This window comes from Myotis lucifugus, unplaced genomic scaffold, assembly GCF_000147115.1.
Source record: "Myotis lucifugus unplaced genomic scaffold, Myoluc2.0 scaffold_34, whole genome shotgun sequence".
Classification (NCBI taxonomy): Eukaryota; Metazoa; Chordata; class Mammalia; order Chiroptera; family Vespertilionidae; genus Myotis; species Myotis lucifugus.
Window position 1 is genome coordinate 5,940,295 of NW_005871082.1, and position 12,222 is coordinate 5,952,516.

Genomic DNA, 12,222 nt, shown 5'->3' on the forward strand with positions numbered 1-12,222 from the left:
GTGATGTGTCAACTTCAAAAATTAAACAAACCAGACAACACACCACTCACACTACAAAGAACTTGCATTTTTCCCCCCAACAGTCTATTGCTAGCAAATCCCATAGCTGGCTCGGTTCCAACTTATGTTTTCTGTTTATTCATCAGAAACTTATTTTATCAGCTGAGCAATATACTCAAAGGTTTTCTCATTTAAAGAACATGTCTCTTGATGCAAATTCTTTAATTTCTGACTCAGAGGTTACTGAAAATTTAATGTGTTCTTTTATCTTTTAGAAAAACTAAACATCTGTGGGTGACACTTGCTCTTCAATAAATTATATTATTAGTTACTACTTATTTCTAAATCCAGGGACTTCATTTCCACATGAGGACCTCTGGTGGAACTATAATGTGAATATCCAAAGTTAGAACTGTAATTTAAAGGTGTACGTGATAAACCAGGTGCATTGATATGTGTACAGACAAGCAAATGTGGCAAACTTGAAGGAATGCATTCATTTGGGGGTTTTTATACTCCTCCTTCCCCTCTCTAAGGAAGGCAGTTTCATGCTTGGCCAGCTTCCTAAGTCTCCTTTGAGACACAGAATTCCAGTAATAATAATAAAAAAATGGAAAGAAAACAGAGAAACTGCAACTCTGCTAACATAAAGTTGAGCTGAAGATAGAGAAAGGGAGATAAGAGCAATCCAGTTTAGTCTCTATTCGGGAAACAGTCATTAGTGTGAACTGGAGTGGGACAGAGATTCAGCTGTGTGGAGAGTGAGCCTGGAGCGGGTTCAGGGGGAATAAATATATTTTTAAACATTTTGATTTATGGTAAAATGGTACTTGGTATTTTCATGAAAAACTAAAACAAAGATGCTAAATTCATTTTAAATTGTATTGCTTGCTAAGTTTATAAGGCTTTGGCATGTCAAGACAGGGCAACAGATAATGAAATATGCTGGTTACATATATTGACATGTACATTTACAAACTTAACAGTGGTTATATCTCATGAAAAAGACTGAGGACAGGTAAAGGCAGATGTCTATATTTACTCTCTGCATGGCCATAAAATGAATATTTTAAATAAGCATGCATTCCTTTAGCAGTTGAGAAATTAACAAATAAATTCATTTTTCTATATTTTATAGCCCCTACAACACTAATATTTTGCTAATCTAGTTGGTAATTATTATTTCCTAAAGAGACAATTATCACTGTGGGGATAATCACTAAGGGGACAATAATAACAGTATTAGTGGAAAATATAATTCTAAAGACTTCCATTGCAGAACAATCTAGCAATGTTTAGTTATCACAGATCAATATGAGCATCTATTTAATATCTGCCCCTATTAAAATAGATCCCATTTTAATTTGGTCTTTTCCCACTCATTTCTAATCCTTCTTGAGGTGTTGGTTCTTACCATGACTATAATTCATCTCAAAACTCATCAGCATTTTATCCCATACCTTTGAGTGCTGCCAAATATTTTTTTCAAGTTTATAATTAGTCCTTGGAGGATCTCAATCTCCTTTGATTCCAAGATACATTTTATTTCGTATGTAAATCCTGTTGAAAATTTACTCAGAAGAGTCACAGAAGGAAATGATTGAGATGTGTTATTGGAAATGTGAAAATAAAATCTCATTATAGATACCTTGGGTGCTCCTTCATCTTTATGTTGGGGAATTCTCAAATAACAATACTACCAGATAACAATGCTCATGTACATTGATACACAAGTACTACATCAATGCCTGTGACACTGATCATAATAAAACTGAAAGAACTCTACTGTATAGAAATAGACCATTCTTCATCACAGCTTCTCCTCCTTAAATTAATAAATTAGTCATTTTTGCAGAGATATATGCTGTGTGATTTAATAAAAATTTATGTCTTATCTCCATACATGTACTTATAAAAGAAAAATTAAAGACGCCACTTTCCTGCCTAGAAGGAAGTTCTAGTTCAGTGTACTTCTCTGTGTGTCTCTTATTGTATGGTTTAGACTCAAGGTGACAGGTGGAATTAGAAATCTTGGTATCTAACTATTATCAAGAATAAAATGGAATTCCAAAATTATATTACAAAAGGTAATCATATGAGTATTTTCAGAAACTAGGACTATAGTATCATACCCAATATTGTAGAAAATTACTTTTGTAACACATAATATAGTCTCTTAAACATAGTAACAATATACTTTTTGCTCATTTTACAAAAATTGTCACATAGAGTGGGAGTCCTTGGTGCCCATCTTAAATGTGTAACCAGCAGAATGCCAGCCAGAACAGGAAGAGATACAGATCTCTTCTAAAGAGAGCTCTTCTTCAACACAACCTCTCAGACATTCTAGTTCTCTCAGCATAAACAAACAAACAAAATCCAGCATATTAATAATAGCAGCAATCACTTGGCTATTTCAAGGCCAAAATTAAACAATGAAAAACATTTAGATGTGTTTTTAACCCTTCTATATAGCTAAAATAATGCATCTCTGCACTCATGTGTTATTTTTTTCAAATATATCATCAACTGTATTTTAAACATGTTTTAAGCATATTTTAATGCATTTTTATTGATTGCTGAGAGGAAGGGAGAGGGAGAGAGGGAGAGAGAGAGAAAAACAATGATAAGAGAGAATCATTGATCTGCTGCTTCCTGCACACCCCACAGTGGTGATTGAGCCTGCAACCCAAACATGTGCCTTGACCGAGAATCGAACTGTGACCTCCTGGTTCAAAGGTCGATGCTCAACCACTGAGCCATGCCAGCTAGGCTTTTTAAAGCATATTTTATAATACTTTTCAAGATGTGAAACTTTCTGTGGAAAATAACATTTTAATTGAGCATAATTCATCTTCTTATGGCTTTAATTTCTCCTGTACCAGCCTTTATTGACTAAATTGTGTATAAGACTATGGAGATTGGAAGAAGACAGCCATCTGAAAACCAGGGACAGAGGCCTCAGGAGAAAACAACCCTGCTGACATCTTAAACTTAGTCTTCTGACCTTCAGAAGTGTGAAAAAATAAATCTCTATTAAGCCACTCAATCTGTGGTACCTTGTTATGGTAGCCCTAGCAAACTAACACACCAGTATTTGGGGAAAAGCTTGTGTTTATTGATTAACTAGCAGCCCGGTGCATGGATTTGTGCACCAGTGGGGTCCCTTGGCCTGTGTCCTCTCGCAATCCGGGACCCCTCTGGGGATGTCAGAGAGCTGGTGTTAGCCCGATCAACCCAGGCCAGGCCAAGGGATCCCACCGATGCACAAATCTGTGCACTGGGCCTCTAGTATGCATAAAAGATCTTTGGTTAATCTCTTCCTGCCCTCCTCCCTCCCCCTTTCCCTTTGAGGTTCATCAGACTATTCCATGTTTCTATGCCCGTACATTGAGAGTCTCCCCCCAGTGGTCAGTGCATGTCATAGCTACCAGATGATCAGCCAGTCGGCTGGTCACTTAGGCTTTTATATATATAGATATCTGTAGCAAAATTATAAACTTCAAAAATATGCCCCCACTTGTCTCTCAAAACAGCAAAATGTTCACTTTTCAGTAGGTTTTTCTATATTTGAATTTCAGTCATATTTAACATTAAATCTTAGCTCCAGACTTTTTGTGTATTTCTTCATGAAGACACAAGTTGCTAATAAAATAATCCTAAAGGCCCTCTGCTTCTTCTGAGTCTGATACAGGCCAAGGGGTTCAGCCAGGAGGCCAAAGAGCACTTGCAAACCATGGGCTCTAGGTTGATTCCCCTGTTCTGTCCCCACCCATGGTACTAACTGTGACAATACAACAGATGAGGTCATTCCTAAGGGTTCAGGGGCAAATTATTCCATGGGAAGGTGCTTGGAAAAAGCTCTATATTTATGAAAATTACTATCACTATTATGCCTGTGACTAAGAATCTATGAGTTTTGGCTCAGGGGAGAATAAGAAAACTTTCTTTATAGACAGGGTTCCTACAGATGTCTTTTATGAGGCAATGGAACATTCTTGGTATTTTATTTCTCAGTCCCATCTTACTTAAACAGTGTAAATACCTGCATCCTTATCCCTGTATATGTAAAGGATCCATTCTGCTATTTATGTCTTTTTTCATCCAAGGCTCGATTTGCTGTGGGTGATAAAATTCAGGCAGAAATTCTTTAAATCTTCAACCTCCAACTTAATTAAAATGTCTGTTTGTCATCAAACATAACAAACCATAAATTATACGGATGTTTCAGTTTAGTTGGCTCTGCAAACATGTCACTTTGATCGATATAAATTTGACTTCACTCATGTACAGAAACAGTCTTGAAAGTGACAGTTCGATGATGTTTTTCTCCCCCAAAAGAATTAGAGAAACTGTGGATGGAGGTTTGTCGGTGAGTCTAAATGGGAAGTTTAGAAACAGAGGGAAGACAGGTCCCAAAGCAGGTGAGGGAAACTTGTGAAGAGTTTAAAATGGGATAAAAAGATTATGGAAAACAGGGTAGTCACAGAGTTTGGCTCCCCACCTTGCCATTGCATATTACAGAGAAAAATGTGGACGAATGAATGCTAAAGGGGTAGTAGGTTTTTACCTAAGGGAGAAGTCCCACAGAGAGCATTTTTGAGTATTCACACAAAGAAAATCAAAGGAGAATTCCCCTAGCCATTTCTGAGAGATGGACATGAAAATATTATGGAGGGGAAAAAAGATTAAAATAGCATTAAAAGGAGACTGAAAAAATAGAAACCCAGACTAATGTTAACATTTTTGAATAAGTTAAATTCTCTTATAACTAACTCTAAAGCTTGTGTTCTTTTTCTTTGGACTGTTGGTAAAATTTTTTTTAATAACTTCATTTCTGATTGAAAACCCCCAGATGGAATTAGATTAAGCACTCTGATGCTTTTGCTGAAGAAATTACTCTAAGACTTCAATGAACTTTCCTTCTTAGAATTTTCAGATGCAAGGTGGTCACTGTGCATGTCTGAATAACCAAGTGACATGACAACCTCTTTTCCTCATTAAAGTATAAAAACATGCTTTAGCTTGTCTGGATTTCATGAAGTCTGGCCTGCAGGTATAGAATTCGTATGTGCTAGGGCCCACAGTTTGTTTGAACTCAGCAGTCTTTATTGCCTACTTTAATTAATTTTCTTTGTCACATTCCATATATTTCCTTTACTGCATTCAAGGGACTCTGTAGAAGTGCCCTAGGGTGACTAATTTAACACCTGAAATTTCCATTATGTGTGTGTGTGTGTGTGTGTGTGTCAGATTGACCAGTGGGCAATGATACTCATGAGTGTGGCATAGAAAATACCCATAGCAGGCATTCTGTATTCTGTTTTGGATAAGTTTGCATTAAGAGTTCTTAATAAGAATAGCATATTTCCTTTGAAGTTCCTGGGCAGGACCTCTTGTAATTCCCTGTGTTGCTTTTATTTAGCAGAATATATAGCTGCCCCAATGTTTGTTCTCAGTTCAAATCTCATTAGCTTGGTGTTTGCATTCACTACTTACATAATGATGAAGAATTTTTTATTTGAATAAGGCCACAGGGAATGTGTGTGTGTGTGTGTGTGTGTGTGTGTGTACATGATTTGATTAGAAATTCTCTGTGCAGTCACGACTGAGAGGCAGAGAAATGAAGACATAATAGTAAATCTTAATCTCCAATCCAAGGTAATGATACCTTGGGCAAATCACACTGTAGACCCTCTCAATTCCCTCAGCTGTAAATAAGGAAAACAATAGCGCTTTCATCACAGAATTACTATGTGGATTGAAGTAAAGAATATGCAGAAAAGTACCTGGCAAATTGTAAAGCAACATAAACACATTCGTTGTTTTATAGTGAGGAAACCAGCATAATGGGAGACCTTGGAATCAGACAAACCTGGGTCTGAAGCTCAGTTCTTCCACTTACCTACTCACTGCTTGACTTTTCTCTGCCTCAGTGCTTCGAATCTGCAAAATGGGGACAGCAGAGCACCTCCTCTTGGGTTATTGTGAGGAATGAATGAAATTTCCATAAAGCATTTCCACAATGCCATTGCAGAAAGAGCATTCGGTTAATAGTAATGATAGTATGGTATTCTTTCAGTTCAAAGTCCATGAACCTCTGAGGAAATCCTGTGTAAGCAGAGCCTTCTTTATCTTTCCTTGTAATCACTCCACTTCATCATTCGTGATGTCAGATGTAGGGAAGGGTTTCTCTCATATCTCTAAATACCTCTTTAATAAAGTGAGCAAATACAATGCAGGGAATTCTGTTGCTAGCAGGAAACATGTGTCGTGTCAGTACTTGTACATTAATTGATTAGGATGGAATCGTGAGGACTAGGTAAATCACAGCATGGTTTTTTGAAAACAAAGGCTGGAACAAAAAAGTAGCCAAATAAATAAATTTAGTCTCATAAAATCTAGAATTTGTCAGGTTAGCTGAAGATAGCAGTACATAATTCAGGACATAGGAAAAAATAAATGAAAAAATAAATGGATAAATGAGAAACCATTAGATACACTAATTATGCAGGTGTGTTATAGAAAAAAATAATAATTTAAGCAGATAAAAAGCATTAAGAATACCAGCTATAAGCTATTGCCAGACATGTGGTGGGAGGACAGACACCCAACCAAGAGAAATGGGAGAAGACAGAAAGAATTAGTCACAGAGTCAAGGTGCAATTTTTTTCAAGGAAGCATTGTGGAGCTAGCCTTCCTTTCAGCGCACATCCACCTACCTCCCATCACTGCCTTCACCACCTCTCATATTTTGTGAAAAAATTAGATAACAGATAATCTCCTAAAGGTGTGATAATTAAAATTTGAGTGGACTACTGAGCAACTTCAGATGTCTTAGAGGTGCTTTTTTAAAAAAAATAAAAAAGAATAACCAATTAACACATTTTTGATAATATACTATGTGCCATGTGTGATACAAATAAACTCTGACAACTCAAATCCTACCTACCAAAATGTAGATACTAGTAGAATCTAAATGAGGTGATAGATATAAGTGTCATCTCTCTTTTTTAAGTTAAAAAGAAGTTTGCAATGTCATCAGCTAAACATAAACTAGGAGTATCATACTTCCTTTCTCCTCTAGTTTACTGAGTACCCACACTTTTCCTATTATGCATCAGGAACTATGATAGACCACCAACTTATAGTTATTGAAACAGGAAAGCAGAGAGGGCCCCATTAAACAGAGGCTCTATACATAGTCACACTTCTGCATACATTGCTTTGCTAATTTGTGTAGGTTTTGTTCATTTGTTGTACAGTTAGAGAGGTGAAAGTATTTCTCCTCTCCACACCCTCATTTCATCTTAATCCAACCCTTACTTCTACATATGAACTTTCACTTAGCCAAGCATTAGAGCTTTCCCTTTTATACAACCTTAATTTTCCATAATTCAGCAGGAAAGTTGTGGAAAACTGCAAATAATTGACCACATGAAAATCACTCAATTTTGTTGGAAAAAAATAATTCACCATTCAGGAAGTCAATCATTAGACTTAGTTGTCAATCAATTTTCCTGCCTTCCAGACAAAATCTGGACCAATCTCCAATAACAGATTGACTTCCTGTTTTCAATGACCTTTGCTTTTACCACTATGTCCCTGGGAAATACATCTCCCACCCTCTCATTTTATTGCTTGTTTTCTGGGATTCTTAAAAATTTTAATTTAACAGTTTGACAGAGAGTTTTTATATGAATTCAGTAACTTATGGGTAATTATTACTTGTCTTCATCCTATATGTGAATAACCTGAAACAGAGTGCCAATTTGGAGTGTAGGGTCACTAAGACAATGTATTTGGTTGACTCAACTAAATGGTCTTAGAAACAACTCCCAGATTTCAGAGGCTTAACACAATGGAGGCTCATTTCTCACTCATATAACACATCAGTGCAGGTGTTTGTTTGATGGTGATTTGAGGACTCTGGTTCCTTCCATCTGTGACTTCATCATACCCTAGGGACGTATGATTCTGTCCTAGATCTCTGCATCCAGCTGGAAACAGGAGGTACAGAGAATGTAGAGAATCATGCAGGAGCATTTATGGGCCAGGCCCAGAGGTGGTGAATATCACTTGAATTCTTACTCCATGAGGCAAGACTCAGTCAACCTGCCATATGTAACAGAAGTGAGGAAAGGACATGCAGGCTACCTTGAGCCCAATGGGAGAATGAAACATATTTGATGAATAATTAACCAGCTTCTTTTTGCCATGGTCTGCACCTTAGAAAATAAAATATCCATTTTACTCAGCCCCATGCTATAAAATACACAAATTTTCTTTCCCACAGAGCCAACTTAAAAACACTTTTAGTAGTTGTATCCAGTTAAAAGTCCAAAATCTACCAGGAATATCTAGTAGCTACTCATGATATCCTATATAATAAAAGCATAATATGCAAATTGACCATCCATTTGGGACCAAGCTATGACACCCACTGGTGCCAGGCCAGCCAAGGTGGGTGCAATGTGATTGGCCAGGGGCCCGGCCATTGCCCCATGATAGCCCTTCAGAAGGAGGACCAGGCCACCAACCAGCGGGCTGTGGCGGGTGGGCAGGGCCTCCCTCTGTGAGGGAATCCCGGGTCCAGGTGCCAGAAGCTAGAGGAAGCCTAGGTCCCGGGTGTTGGCAGTTGTAGGGGGCCCAGATCCCAGGTGCTGGAGGGAAGGCAGTGCCAGCAACCAGGTGAAGGAAGGCCTACTCTTGCATGAATTTCATGCATCGGGCCTCTAGTAAAGACATAAAAACGAAAATGATACACCACCACTCACCAATACCCAATATACATTAGAATAAGGAGCAGATAACTCAGTGGTCCAGAAAAAGGAATATTGGGAGAAAACAGCAGACATCAGTCCATAGTAGATCTGAAATCCTGCTGGATCATCATATAAAAATCCTGTACCCAGGAGGTGTAAAAAAAGTTTTGATTAGACCAGAGTCTGTTCACCAAGAGACACACCATTGTTTCTTGTCTTTAGCAATCCTTGGCTCTTCTCTCTAGTATGTTCTTCATCTTTCCTTATTGTCCATGGTTAGGGATTGCTCAGAGCATCCTAGTATATGGCTGTTGTCTCTGCATTATTTTTAATAGCACCCCCTTTCATTCTTTAAAACATTAGTTTGGCGATAAAATATATGGTTACACCATCCATGACCATATCTACTGGTAAAATGATATTAGGGAATACAGTCTACTTGAGGTCTGCAGTGCTTACCAGTTCTACTTCTTGTGCTGCTTAGTTTTGGAACTTAAAGATTGTTTAAATGCTTGAATAATCAGTTGATTTTGGGGAGAGTAAAAGGCCTGGGTTTATTGTTTCATTGAAATACAATTCATTCAAAAACTTAGAATCTTTTTATCCAATTGATTATCATTCCACTAACCTCACCCAAACTTTTTTTCTAGACATAATTCTTTTTTTTTTTTTTTTACATTTTGTTTTATTGTGTAAAGCAGCGGTTCTCAACCTGTGGGTTGCGACCCCTTCGGGGGTCAAAAGACCCTTTCACAGGGGTCGCCTAAGACCATCGGAAAACACATATATAATTACATATTGTTTTTGTGATTAATCACTATGCTCTAATTATGTTCAATCTGTAACAATGAAATTGGGGGTCACCACAACATGAGGAACTGTATTAAAGGGTCGCAGCACTAGGAAGGTTGAGAACCACTGGCTTAAAGTATTACAAAGGGTATTATATATGTTTCCTTTTTTTTCTCCCTTTGACCTTCCCCTGGCTTCCCCTACCCCCCGAGTGTCTTGTGTCCATTGGTTATGCTTATATGCATGCATACAAGTTCTTCAGTTGATTTCTTACTCGACCCCCCCACCCAACCCTTCCTGGCCTTCCCGCTGTAGTTTGACAGTCTGTTCGATGTTCCTAAAGCTAATTTATTTAATCACACTAACACTGACTACCTTGGACATAAACAATAGTGCAGTGAAGGCCTGTGGGGAGTGGCATGTGGGAGTGGAGTGGAGGGGGTCAAGGGGAAAAAGGAGGGCATTTGTAATACTTTCAACAATAAAGATAAATTTTAAATAAATAAATAAAACTAAGTGGGAAGGTAGCACTCATAAACAAATATATGATATTTATTTGTTTTAAGTGAGGAATCTTGGGTCTTTGGAATTCATGAACTATTTTAGTCTAGGATATTATTATTTTTGCATCCAAAAAAATTATCTTTCCCAAAAGACTCTTGATCTCTAGACTTTCCTAATAATTTTTTTTAACATTTTGTTCAAAGTCAAATAATTCTCACCTGAGAGCATATCTTTCTTATTATATCTTAACTGAAAAGCCAATAATCATCAAAACACACCATCAATCTGATTATTTCTAATGACTTACCCTGAGCTATGCACTCACTAGCTGTATTGTCTATAAGATATCTTTAAAGGCAGAGGTCTGTATTTCTTTGCTGATCATTTCCTATCAGCTAAACCAGTATCACATATTTTAGGTTTTAGTTAGAGGGCATCCTATAAAAGTACTGTTTTCTATTAGGACAGGCTAACTGCTGTAACAAATCCCTAAGTTTCCTAAGACTTGACATAAGTTATTTAAGGAACATATCATTGCAGTTCTTCATTGGGCATCCTTAAACACAATAACACAGAGACACTGGTTTTTTCATACTGCATTTCTGCTGATCTATAGGTCACTGAGGCTCTCTAAAACCAGCTTACTGGAAGGAAAATCGCATAGAAGCTTTTACCATCCTATATAATAAAAGGATAATATGCAAATTGACCCTAACTGGGAACGGCCAATTGCTATGACACGCACTGACCACCTGGGGTCAGATGCTCAATGCAGGAGCTACCCCCTGGTGGTCAGTGTCTCCCACAGGGGGAGCTCCACTCAGCCACAAGCCGGGCTGATGGCTGCGAGTGCAGCAGTGGTGGAGGGAGCCTCTCCCGCCTCCTCCACAGTGCTAAGGATCCAACTGTGGCTTATAGTGGGCCTAAGCCACAGTTGGACATCCCCTGAGGGTTCCCAGGCTGCCAGAGGGATGTCTGACTGCCAGCTTAGGCCCAATCCCCCAGGAAGCAGGCCTAACCTGGCAGGTGGACATCACCTGATGGGTCCTGGACTGTGAGAGGGCACAGGCCGGGCTGAGGGACCCCCAGAGTGCACACATTTTCATGCACTGGGCCTCTAGTCCAGGTATAAAAGTTGTGTTTATCTGTGGGATATAAAACTGACACTCATAGACACAAATTGTAGTGTGGTTGTTGCCATAGGTGATGGAAGAAAATTTGACTTTGGGTAGTGGGCATAAAATGCAATATACAGATCCTGTAACATATAAACTCACACCTGAATCCTGTATGATCATATTAAGTAATGTTACCACAATAAATTTAATTCAAAATTCATTACCCCCCTTCCAAAAAAATAAAAAAAAGCTGTGTGTATCACCTTTAGTCATATTCAGTGAGTAAAAACTCATTCACATGACCTAAACTAACTGAAAAGATAATGAATAAAGTCGTATAATTTTCAACCTAGGGACAAAAAGAAATATTTTGCTGAACAACAAGCCAGTCTTTATTAGTAAATTAGTAAAAAAAAAAAAAAAAAGAAAAAGAAAAAGAAAGAAAAAAAAAGTGATCAAATATAATTCTGTACATTGATCATTGATAATAAATGTTATAGTTTTTCCTTGTTCCCTTATAATTTCATCTAAAACTTAACATCTCAATCAAGGCTTTCTTCACTAAAAATATTAGTTGTGGTCAAAAATCACAGCCCAGAAAGGTAAATTTCATTTATTGAGGTACTTGTCTATTTTAGTTTAAAAAATAGTTGGTTAGTATTTGGTACCAAAAAAGCTATATAACCCCACAAAACATTTCAAGGAGCTATCAGCCCCCTAGGTACATGTCTAGCTGCAAATTCTCTTGACTCTGTGACATTTAGGGTTGATGACAAGTTAATATATATTATTAAATAGCCATGGAGCTTTTCAAAATGCAAATTCATTAAGAATTGTATTTGTTTAAAAAATTAAATTATTCAGAAGCATTTAAGAGAGTTTCTGAAATGTTAAAACAACAGTTTTAATTTAATCCAGATTTTTTTTTTTAGCAAAGACTAACAACTATGTTTATAACTTGGCATATTAATCACCAACTTATTTCCAATTATTTCCTTAAATTATTTTTTTAACAGATGTCTCCATGAAAATATTTACTGGGT